General features: G+C 43.3%; 1 protein-coding gene across 22 annotated transcripts in view; it reads left to right on the top strand.

Annotated features, from left to right (window-relative positions):
* Nucleotides 1-12,817, top strand: part of FBRSL1 (fibrosin like 1) — a 422,126-nt gene that overhangs the window by 272,071 nt on the left and 137,238 nt on the right. The gene's annotated exons all lie outside the window — the stretch shown is intronic.

Genomic DNA, 12,817 nt, shown 5'->3' with positions numbered 1-12,817 from the left:
ACCCAAATCACAGTGCTAGTGCTGTTTCAGAGGAAATCTCCTCTGATAACCTGCCAGGAGCCCATATTTTATTTACAGTACCCTTTGCAGACTTCAGTTTCGTAATCAGCCCAGAAGGTGGGACAGTGGCACCCACCTCCAAGGCAGCGTGCTGCCTGCCACTGAGTCCTGTGTGGTGTTGCATGCATATTTATCACAGAGCAGTGATTTTCCTGACCTCTTCTTTTGATGCAGAGGTTGGTCATTGAAAGGTGGTAGTGGTGTGGTTTTCTGTACAGATTTCTTTTTTCACCTTTGCAAGGAAAACCGAGAAGTCTGACAACATAGCCACAGTTGCACCATGCTCTGACTTCAGTATTCCTTGCTGACTTCTGTTCTGTTCTGGCAGATCAAACCTGGCATCTCAGGTTAGGTCTTCATCAGACTTCCATTATATTTTGGCTGTCCAGTCTCTTGCATTCTGAGAAGCTGTGGCACATAGGTTTCTACTGGATCAGCATTACAGAAATAAAGGCTGACTTCAGATAGCTCTGTACCTTGGCAGCACTTGGCAGCACTTGGCTGCAGCCATACATTGGAGGTTATCATGAGTTCAAGAGACTGTGCTAAAAGCAGCTTCTGGCTAAAGTCTTTTTTTTTTTTTTTTTTCAATATTTGAAAGCTTTATAGTTTCTTGAGCTTCTTTGAGAAATCCCACCAGATACCCAAAATATCCCTGGAATATGGCAAAATGTGTGTCTTGAGAAGAAACCTTGGTGGAAAGGAAACACTCACACCATTTATGTTTAATGAAAGATGCCGTGCTTATTTTATGTCTATATATGTGTAAAGTCATTCCCAGAAACCACCACTCAAGTTCTGGTTATCCCAAAGTTAAGCAGCAGATCTGACGGCTGGGATGGGGAGGGTGAGAGATTATTCCCTAAAAGCTCAGGTACCGTGGGGTTAAACCATTTCTTAGACTGCCCAATCAAAGAAAGTAAAAGCAATCACTTAGAAAACTGTTTAAAGATCTGCCAGTCAAACCTCAGATGAAGTTGTAAGTGACATGTAGTTTTATTATACAGCTATGCTATTAATGATTATCTAAATTACACTGGTAGACCCAGCTAGCAGCATTACATCTGAGACTGACATTTGTTAGATTAGGTTTGACTTCACCTTGTAGAGAAGAAATTGAAATCTGAACAACATTGATTAGCTTTCAGAATGTGGGATCTGAGGTTACCTTCAGAGGAAGCTGCAGTGCGTTTGGCCGGTCGCTCACTGTCCTTTACAGCAAATGAAAGGCTATTACAGCGTTCCTAACCATTAATGTGGCATTTCTTTACATATCTATAAAAGTAATTTGACCTCGTGGGCTCCCATATTTCCCAACTACCTTCTCCTTAAGGTGACTCCAACTTCTTAGTAACTTTCTTTTCTTCATAAGGAGAGCAGCGCGAGATCATCATCTCTCTATCCCTTGCCTGACCTGCAGAGACATGAGACATGACACTTGTTCTATTAAATAGGTCTCTGGAATTAAGTAGGGTTCCTTTGCTTGTCAGCAAAGATGTGTGCACGTGTGTGTAAGCTCACCAAGACTGAAGTGAAGAGACTTCATGGGGATGATGTAAATGCTGCGTTGTCTGCAGCTGGGGAGCACAACCTGGCTGTCTGCATTAGTCCCTCACATACTGTACTCTCCTGGGAAGCCATTTGGTATTTGTCTAAAGCTTAACCTGGCTAGGTGCAACAGGGAGCTATAAACATGTTGGCATGACTGTCCTGAGCGACTGCACTGAGGAGTGTTTTTTCCCCTTTTCATTTGGTGGCGAAAATGTATTCTCTGATACTGCTGTGTGTCTCCTGCAGGCAGCTGGAGTGTTGGATGCACTCTCACCAGCATCAGGCTTCCCAAATTACATGAGGGGTCAGCTTCATTCTGCAGAACAATCCTGCTTTGCTGCTTGGTCAGCAAGAAGCAGCTTCCTCTAGGTACACCTACGCGCTGGCACTAATGAAGGGCAGGGCAGGAATTAGTAATGTGCTTTGATTTGCATAACACCTTTTGTTAGTCATCGGGAGCAGATCACTGTCATCTGTGTGTACCTCGTGAGGGAAGATGACAGAGATGCTCATGTCCCAGTGCAGGCTGAGTCAGTGATAGAGCTAGAAGTAAAACTGAAATTTTCCACCTCCTACACCTCTCCCCCTCTACCATGCTAGTAATAATTCACTGTTTATTTATTTCATAGCTCTATGGGCTGTTGAGCTCTTTAAGTTTCCAAACGCAGACATTATAGCATAATTAAGGCTTTGCCATCGCTACATTGAAAAATATAAGTACACTCGTGGTGGGTTTTTTTTGCTTTTTGCAGTGTTGTGAAGGAGTCCAGGGGAGAAAAATAATTGAGCATAGTCAGTCATATGTACAGTATATGGGAATGGAGGAGTCATTACTTTAGTGCAAGGTGCAGTTCTGCAGCAGATTGTGAGCTGCTGCTTTTCATAATGGGAGAACGGGACCTCGACTGGGGACTTGTCCATCCCATCTCCTTTCTGAGAACTGTCTCACCAAGTATCGCCTTTCACTTCTGCATCACTGCTGAAGTCTCGAAGGAAGTAAGTGGGATGATGCTTTCTCACTCCTATCATCCTGTCACCACGCTCTTCTCCAAGAACTGTTTGAAATACCCAAACCAATAAGCCGAGCTGTCCAGCCATTTAACCAAGCGAGAAACTTAGCAAATCATGCGTTCCCAGAGATGGAAATGCAAATCCTGTTTTTTAGACTGTATGTTCATTGAAGGACAGAGTTTTGGACTTTGCAACTGTTAAGAGAATTGCAGGGTAGTTTGTCAAAGCTGTGGAAATGATATTGTGCTTTTTGTGAGGGAGGAGAGAGAGAAAGGGAGTTAGGCTGATAATCGTATTGCGCTATCTCTGCACTGTACAATAGCTGCGATGTGAGGCTCACGGTCCATAAACATTGTTACTGAAAATATATACTTCCTTTAATAGCAACAACAGCATTAACAGACAGCAATTACCCTTCATTTTCAGGAACTATAAAGTCTCCATTAATTCAAGATTTATGTAGTTATAGCATTTAGCACAGGAATAACACCACAGAGAATTGGTTTATACACATGTAATGAGAGAGCTTATGGCATACTTTAGTGAACATTAACATAATAGAGTAATATAAACCATCAACAGTTCCACTTATTGTCTCTTACCTGCTCTAGCATCACTATGAAAAGTGGCTAGCAGCTTGGTAATGGGCTCTGTTAAGTGGTATTCTGCAGAAAGCCAAAAGTCAACTTGTGTAAAACAAGGGAATGAGTAATCTCTGCTCGTTACTCCAAAATGCAGTTCCCATTTTTTAATAACAGTGTTCAAGGCGGCATTAAAAAAAGCTGGTGTGTTTCAGAGCAATTCAGTGCTCATGTCCTTTCAGCCTTGGACTTCTGTCTGCTGGATGGGAAATTGCTGCTTGTCACACGAAGTCAGGTCAGGTTTCTAAAACAGTGCTTTCATGCAGCTTCTTGCAGCGGCACAGTAAATTCATCAGACCCGGCGCCGGGTGATGTGAATTCAGCCCTGCCACACTGTTGTGTGCTGGCCAGTGAGAGATGAGAGCTGACATCAGTACTGAGTGTCAGTGCTGGGAAACAGGTGAGCTGTGAAGGGGTCAAAATGTGAAAACTAAAAGCTTGCAAATTGGGAAGTGGGAAGTTGTGTAAGGAGCAAAGCATCAGACTAGGAAAAGGATCTCTGCAGCAATTTTATCCACAGGCACAAGGACACCGTTACTTCTGCCAATACAGAAGAAAGGATGAAATGATAAATGAAAGGTGGGATGGTGAGATCTTGAACGAGAGCTTAGTTGTAAAGAAAAAGCATGCACAGGACTTAACCATTGGTTGGATGTTAAAATTTAGAGAGCAATGTGAGCCAGAGAGAATACCGAGAACTACAGGCTTGAGTGAGAGGTGGAAGTGATAAGGGTGGAAGCAATGAGGAGAATAAACTCTGTGGGATGAAATTATCAGTTCTGTGTTGACCTTGAAAGGGCGTCTACAAGCCCACAGGAAGGAGGCATAGTTTAGACAGCACAAGAAGTGGATGTCGTCAAGACACAAGATCTAGTAGTTGCTCTAACAGAAGAGGTTACTGTCTCTGTGTATGTGTATGAAGTTACCCAGAAATAAGATAAAAGCCCCGTAACACCATGTTAAGGATGTTCTTAATGCACATAACAGCAGCAGTGGTGACAGAGGTAGGGCAGAGAGGGAGGACGTGCTGAAACCCAGGGAGGGAAGAACGGTGGCAGGTAGGTGGTGGCCAAGGGAGAGCAAATAGGAGGGTTCCCACCGAGCCCATGCAGAGGTTAGGGGGCCCTTTACATTGTCCTCCCAACAGGAGTGCCTGCAGCTCTAGGAAAAAGCCTTAGGCTCTTCTTGATTTTGGTATTCCTAGAATTTAAATAAAGCAAAAAATGCAATTGAAAAAATTAACCAATGTTCTCCCCTCCTACTGAGATTTTATGTTTTTGCTTTATCCAGACAAAAAAGGCAGATTTTAAGAACATTAGTCTGTATATAGCAAGCTGAGTCATCTCAGTCTGTGGTGTCCATCCTCGTTCTTGAAAATGTAGAATTTTCTTTTTCAGAGCAAACAATGGGAAGGGCCTTGTAGTTTGCTGACAAAAGTCCATCATTAGCTCACATGAAAAGACTTAGAACTTATGGAGAGCTCTTGGGCGGGACAGGATAATACCAGTTCTGTTGCTGGCAGTTGGCAGCTCCCAAGCTCTCTGTTTTTTCTATTGTTTAACATCTCCCAGTTCCACTTGCCCATCCATGAGCATTTGCTTATCTTCCCAGGGACCTTGTGAAGACACTTCTAACGTCTGAGGCAGCAGGGAAGAGAGCAATCTTATACAGCTGTCTGCTCACAGCAAGAAACCCCATTATAGCACAGGCACAAATGCAGAGGGCTACCTGTGCAATGGTAGCAACTCCCCCGAAGGTGATAGGTATTCTGGTGATGAGCATGACATAGTAGACAGCAGACAGGAATTGGCATTATAATTTAATGATTTAATTAACCGTAAGGATGCCAAGAAGATGAGAAGATTTTGGAGGATGCGTACTGTAATTGCTGCAATTGCAGTCCCTCATTTGACTTACAGCTTCTTGTGACCGTATTCCGAAATTGTTTTAGCAGGTTAAATAGATCAGAAGAGCCCAGCATGCAGAACAGAGTGCTCTGTGCTGGCATAAAGGATAAAACTTAAGGATGGCCAAAGAGTCAGCTGTGGGTTTTGTAGCTTTCTATTAGTTCCTGCTTCTAGGTCCAATTTGCAATAAGATCCAAACTAGTTTTCACTACAGGAGATTTCCAGACATTTTGATCCTCAGAGCAGTATCTAGTACAAATCAACTGCAAACACAGGAGTTTTCCTTCAACTTGAAGCTCCAGCTAGAATATCACTCCTGATTCCATCTTTGGTATTATTAATTTCTCTGTATGTGCTGGAAAGACTCTGTAATCCCTGTTAGGATGTTATACTTCTTAACATTCCTTGACAGTCTCAAATACCGAGTTCTGCCCATCTGCATTTTTCGTGACCGTGAAGGTGTTCTCCTCGGCAAATGGTTCACATTCAGTTTGTAATGCCTGGAGATGCAGCCTGAAAGCTTGGCTTGATTTCTTTTTTGGTTTTTAAATAGCGTGCCACAGTTTCTGCATTCTGACGGCTTTCCTCTAATTTTGTGTGATATCTGTATGATCATCTGAGGAATAGGATTTTATGTTTTCATTAAAGCTGTGCATACCTTCAAAACAGAGCAGCAGCTAAATGAAGCTTTTATGAGCTCTTATCTGCAGAAGACAAAACGATGCTCCCGGTAGGTTAAAGCACTGCTTGCCATGGTGCACCTCCCACCAGTGCTGCATCTGTAGTGTCAGAAGCACCAGCAGTTCTGCTTGGCCGTACCCTCTGATGTCCAGTCCTCCTCCCTTCAATGGGTCCAATTGAAATATGTCAGATATGCATGCTTGGTTTGCAGAGCACACAGCCTGCCTTACGGCCCCTGGTTCCTTGGCCTTTCCCACACCTGTGTCAAAATTAGTTGAAGATCTTTGCCTAAATCTTTGGCAGCGGCTGACTTAATTTGTGGTTTACTACTCCTGACAGTTTATTGGGGAAGCAAAGCGCGCCTTCATCTCCAATAATAAACAGCCCACCCGTCGACACTTTGACAGACTTAATGATTTTTTATACAAAAATGGACAGACTTAATGTTTCGACTGTAGCGATCATCTGTCCTGATCTCCGTAATGAAATTAGATTAAGTGCACCTGGGAAAATGCTGAGACGGCACATTGCCTTCATCACCTTCCTTAATTTAAAACCAATTTGCGGGGAAAATATCCTCTGAAGCTGAGGGAGGCAGAGAGGAGGGGGAGGGAAGGGGATTTTAAAATCTATCTGGATAGCTACTGGCAGTTTTAATTCCTTTCCCTGCTGGCAATGTGAAATATTAACAGCCGTAAGAACGGAGAGTTTAAAGACTTACTAACCTTCTTGCCTTTCTTAGGAGGGAAAGAAACAAGACAAGGGTTTTTACTATCAAGTTCACCTCCAGGGACAAAGTCCAGTTGATGCTGAGACTCGTGTTGGGCAGGGAAGGGAGACGGAAATTGGGAAGCTGCTTCTCCCAAGGGCAAGACTGTGTTTTCTAAGATGTACTGTAACCCCAGGGTGTTGGTGGCACCTCCTGTCTGCTCCTACCTTGATAATGATTTAGTTGTGCAGAAAACCAGTAATTTGGCCACGTAGCTGTGAAAGCAGCTGCAGTATGTACAATATAATGTGACCTGAAAATGATTACAAATGTTCCTTGGGCACATTCTGAAGAGAATGAGAAATGTGTCTTTTTAATTAAAAATAAAATGTTGCGAAGAACAACCATAAGCATTTTTCCCATGAAAGATGATTCCCATTCTCTTCCTCTGTCTCCACTTATTGAGAATGCACCAACAGTAGCTCAAGGTCTGCTGTGCCTGAGCTGGTCAGAGAGCAGAGCAGTCTGCCATAGGCTGGAAAGTCTCTTTATAGCAGAGAGTTAAATGTTTACTGCCTTTGTCATTTGGACTATTAACGTCCCAGCTCAGCGGTGCACTTGATTTATCCACCTCCTGCCTCAGATTTCAATGTTGCTGGAACAGTGATATTCATACCAGAGGTGGGCAGTTTCTGCTACTGACTTGGGGATGCTTTTCTTGCTTTGCTTAGAGTCAGCTTTGTTCTTCATGAAAGCTTTCGTAGCAGAGTTTCTGCAGAGATGCCCGCCTCGTGCCTTGCCTGCTTCATGCAGAACCCACGCCAAAATGGAAAGTCCCACATCATTCAGTGCTCTAGAAATGTCTTGCAGCAGGCTTGGGCTTTGTTGTGATCACAGTATCTCAGATTTCCTTCAGCTGCTGGAGATCACCACTCAGAACTGTAGTCATGAGAAATCTTTGAGGAAAACATCATTCAGAATAACTTTGTTGTAAGTGCCAGTGAAGTGATATTTGTTAGCAAAAGCGGCACCTGATTATCTGAAGTGCTCCTCACTCTAATTGAAGTCAGCATTATCTGCGAATGCTCAGGGCATCCCAAAATCTGTTCACTCATCTTCATCCACTCAACTGGTCTTATCACTGGGACTCATTGTGCAAGTGGGAGTTTGCATGAGTAGGCCAATTGCTGTCAATGAATAATTTAAATGATGTAAGCCTTAGACGTGCTGCTTAGTAATGAGAGAAATCGGCCCCATATGTCCTTGTCCATAAATACTGGAAGATGGGGACAAGTCACTTTTAAATGGGATTCATTTATTTTTAAATGGAATAATGATAAGTGTTTTAAAGGTAATCAAGCATGTGTAGCTCTCTTGAATATTATAAATATGACAGAACATTAGTCTAAAATTGAAAGGGATCCCATTCATATATAAAGTTGGTTGAAGGTATTGTGAGAGGATAAAAGCACAGGGTGACATGTGATAGCCAGCAAAGATGTTACTGTGTCTCTTCTTTTTATTAATTGCCACAACGGTGGCTGAAGTGACTGGTGTGTATTTGTCACTATATTATGTGCACAGCATCTGAGTGCCCACGAACCCCTGGGTTTTCCCTTTTACGCCCTGCTGAAGATAGACAACTCCTGAAGAAAATAATTAGCTGAATTGGAATATGTTCTGGGTCACACGTAAAGTCGTAAGTCTTTACATATTATGTTGAAAGTCATATTCTTTCTGAGGCATTAGAGCTTGTTTTCATAACTTCATCAGAAAAATGTCTTTTAAAGTGGTGGTGTTATCAAGATGTTTTGAGGACGGCTGTTTCCTTTGAACTCTTTGCACACCGAGATCATTCGTGCAACTGCAGCAAATTAAGAAGTGGTTCTGAAGAAGGAGAGCAAGATTGGAAGAAGTGACAACTTCTTGGTGCATATGTCTGTGTTTAGTCAAAACAGTGTTTTTGGTTATCTTCAGCCTTTTGAAGTCTTTGCAACTCTGGCGTTGTATTTGCTTCATACATCATCGCCAACAGCCATCAACAGCTTAAACATTGAGAAATTGGCTCACAGCAGGACAGCAGGTGATGATGTACAGAACAAACCAGATGGGAGGACGAATTGCCTTAAATAGATGAGTAAAAACTCATTTTCACTTAAAAAACGAAATAAATGCAACGTATAGAAAAATCAGGAAGGAAACGGGCAGTAGGCTGAGGAGGAAGGAGTAGAGAGGAAGAGAGCAGCTGCCCTTCCCAGAGCAGGGCATCCGCACGTGCTCATCCCTGTAGCACAGGGTGGGAGAAAGGCTTCCTGCATCCCAATGGCACGAGCCGTGGAGGGGAGGAGTGAGCCTGTGGCTACGGGAGCTGTTATTTTTAGTTGTGCTGTAAAGTCAATTAGAACTAAAGCAGATCTGTATTAAAAGTTAATTCATTTTAAGAATAGCACTGCAGCAGCTCCCGCACAGCGGCACGGCCATTTCTTGGGGCTGCTCTCTGAGTTTTGCTGTTCTGTGACTTTGGGCTGTGGCCATCCTCAGACTTGTATGGTAGGCAGAATTCCCATTCCTCTTGCCTCGGTCAAGAGCAAACATTTGTAGGCAAAGTAACTCTGCAGCAAGAACCAGGTAACACACTTCAAATGTGTGACCTCATTCTTCGGATGATGTTGTATAAAACATTATTTTCTCATTACTCTTTGCACGCTGATCTTCAGGGCTCTCCCTTAAAAATAACAGTGGTGATTTGAATTGGGATTGATTGGGAAAGATTTCTTCTCTAAGCCGTGGTCCACAACAAAGCCAGAAAATGTGGACTCAGTTGCACACAGAGGCTTGAAGCCTGCACATTGCTCGGCAGACAGATGCACACATCCATGGCTCTGCTGTGACCGCCGTGCTTTCACAGGAAGAAAAGCCAGCCAGGCTGCAGGGCTCTCAAACAGTTGCTCGCCAGAACCTGATTTATTTGACAGCCTCCGTAATAAAGTAACTATTTGTCTAACTCTTCCTGATTAGTCTGAAGAGGTCTGCCAATCTGAAGAGGATTGACTAGTCAGGAAACCACTGGTATTTTGGCTGCTTTTATTTTTCCTTAAGGGTTGAGATATTATTTGCAATAATTTCTCCTTTATTAAGTTTGGCAATTCAAAATAATTCACTGCTGCGATGTGAACATTTTCCACATCAACAATAAGTCTATTACGGAGAAATTTACAAAAACAAAATGACTTCATATTGTTTGCAGATGTATTCTGTAAAAATAATTGTTTTTCACTCAATTTTAATGTTTCTAGGCCTTTGTAAACATAATGCCTAAATACTTCTATTCAATAAACGAGAGCCATTCGGTAATTGCTTGCACATTTGAAGTCCAGTAAATAAGGAGCAGATTTTGACCAAAATCTGTGTATCATTTAGGCTGCTTAGGTCACAGCCCTAGGGCAGAAAAGAGCTGGTGAGAAACTTGTGTTTTCAGAAGTGGAGAGCTGTGACTTCAGAAACCAAGACAAATAAGCCCCATTTCTCTTTAATTAGTGAATTCCTGCTTATGGCCCAGGCTTTCTTTATTCTTGGTTCAATAAGGCTGGGAATTCAAAGGAGACTGAAGATGTTAAGCATTGTGTTCTTTGGGCTTCCTTTATAGTCTTGGGATACCAAAGTCCTTCAGGCTCCGTTGGAAATCCTATCACACAAAACCATATTTCTTCCTTGCATGCATTGTTTTCAGGTTAAAAACACTATTGTGTATAGAGAGAGAAAATGTGGACACACATATGGAGGGGAAACAGTGGCTGATGTCACCAACTGCGTGTCTTTTTTGTGTGTTAGGGGCTCTGTGTACTAGTTTTTAAGAGCCAGCAACACAGAAGACTTAGTTGAAGCTAGAAGGACTGCTCTAGTAAGCATCTTGTGGTCTTAAGCCTGGGCAAGATGTCAATGTGAAACAAAACAAAAAAGGCACTGCACGAATAATTGGATATTGCTTGACATGCAAGAAAAATAACTTACAAAGCAAAGCAGAATCCAGAAATAAAATGGAAATAAAAGCAAAAACAAGCAAATACCACATGCATTGTAATTCCTGTGTGAGACATGTTTGGTGGAATCTTAAATCAACCAGCTCCCAGACTGCATTCATCAGCTCTCCTTGTGCCTTATGAAAGCTAACACTGAGAGAAGTATTCTCTGCGCTGTTTCATTTTCCTCTAAAGATGGTTTTTAAGGCAAGGAGACCTTTTTATGGAATTGAGAAGGGCAAAATACCTCAGACAGGGTGATGTAAATGATAATGTGGAGTTTTTCCTTGGACTTTGCTACCTGCTGTTCTCCAGACACGGTATTCTCAGGGGTGAAGTTCTGGCTCTCAGAAGGCAGTAATAAAACTCTTTAACTTAATTGTGTCCAAGATTTCAGGTCATATCAGAAGGTATAAACCCTGCTTCCCCTTAGGCCAATGTGGTTTCTTAACATGTAGGTACAGGTAAATAGTGACAAAACAGCCTTTTTGCTCGATAAACAGAGCGGGTGCAAAAAGAAACGCTTGTCCCTCCTAGCGCTGGCAGCACAAGAGATGCTACGGGTCACACTAACCTGGTTCCAGGTGACAAGTCATGAAAAGCAAACCGTTTGAGATAAAAGGTCTTTGTATGCTCCAGTCCCTAAGCTTTTGCTTGATTGTACAACAGAGTGCTCTTCTGCCATTGCAGGTCATCCCCTGCCAGCTCCTCCGTGTCTAATTCCATCTCCTCTTTCCCCTCCTATCCAAAGAGCAACAACCCTAAAACCCCATAAAGCTTTGCAGCTGTTTTCACACGTAATTAAATTGTCCGAGGTAATCCTTGCCCAGTGGCCTTTCATACACTTCTGGGGGAGTAGCACTAAAACCACCAATGTGAGTCCATTACTGGGATTCCTGTGCAGATCAGCTGCCCCACAAAGGTGACTGTGATGTTCCCGGGGCTCAGGAGAGAACCTCTCCTCGTGGCAGCCGTCCCTGGTGAAGGGGACGTGCAGGGGAAGGGAGCTCTGGGCTCAGGGACACCTGGATCAGCACTCAGCCCCGCAGCACCACCGGGCATGGAGGAGGGATGCAATCCTTGTTGCTGCTGGAGAATCTGCCTGGGATGGGCTGCCTCATAGGCACAGTGTATGTGTATCTTTGACCTGGGCAAAGGTTGGAAGTGAGACACAAGGATGCAGGGAGGTGAGAGATGTAAAGTTATGCAACTAGAAATAATCCTGAGCTTATCTGTGTAATCTTACTTGTGTTCAGAGAGAAGGAAGGAGTTTGAAACCAGCCTGACTTGGTCAGAAGCCGAACAAAAGCTGTGTTCTACGAGCAGATGGTTGCTTCCTCTACCTGTGACTGATCAGAAGCTGTAGCTGATGAAGCAAGCCTCTTACATTTAGCACAGCTTTGTACTTAGCACAGGAAATTGTGCCTATCTGAAACAAAATTCTCTTCGGGTACATCCTTCTTACCAATCCAGTGCAATTTCCCTGTTTGTAGACTTCACTGGGGCAGTAGGCAGCAGGGATTACTGAATTACTGGCATGGCTGCAGGAGGGCCCAAAGTGCTTTGGGCAGCACAGACTGACAGAGGGCCCCTGAACAATTTGAATCAACACCAGTTTCTTGAGGTGTGTCACACAACAGTGCCAAAGAAATGGGAAGGGCCAGTAGTTTCAATGAGCCTATGAACTCTTGCCTGATGAAACTCTATACAGCAGTGACCCTTTGCATTTGGAAACTCCCTTTCTGGTTTTGGTTTGATTTGTAGATCTCACGTGGCTGTAGACATGCCTGCTCCTAGACCTGCAGGCCTTCCTCTCCTAGCTTTTGGATTTCATTTTATCAGCCACTTAATGTTGAATCCTGGTGTGAAAAGCCTTGAAGAGGAGCAAGGGGTGATAGAATTGACTCTTGAGAATCAGGAACTACAACTTTCATCAGAAGTCTGCAGAGGCTGCGGTGTGCTTCAGGGTAAGAGAGAGCTAGAGAGTGTTCTTTACTCCAGGTGAGTCAGGAAAATCAGTGTAGCACACAGGGGCACACCAGAGACTGGTCTCTCACTGGGTAATCTCCCCAGGGAATTTTATATGCCGGGTACTGCCATGATACGTGCTCTTTATTATGTCTCTCAGCACACAACAACAGTGCTGAAAGCACTTCCATTCTCTTGTTATCTAATCTCTGTCATCAGAGGTCAATGGATAGAGGCCAAGGTCCTGCCTCAGCATATTTCTAAGCAGAA

Source organism: Meleagris gallopavo, chromosome 17, assembly GCF_905368555.1.
Source record: "Meleagris gallopavo chromosome 17, MGAL_WU_HG_1.1, whole genome shotgun sequence".
Lineage (NCBI taxonomy): Eukaryota > Metazoa > Chordata > Aves > Galliformes > Phasianidae > Meleagris > Meleagris gallopavo.
The sequence above is the reverse complement of the archived record's forward strand: the minus strand, read 5'-3'. Positions and strand labels throughout refer to the sequence as shown.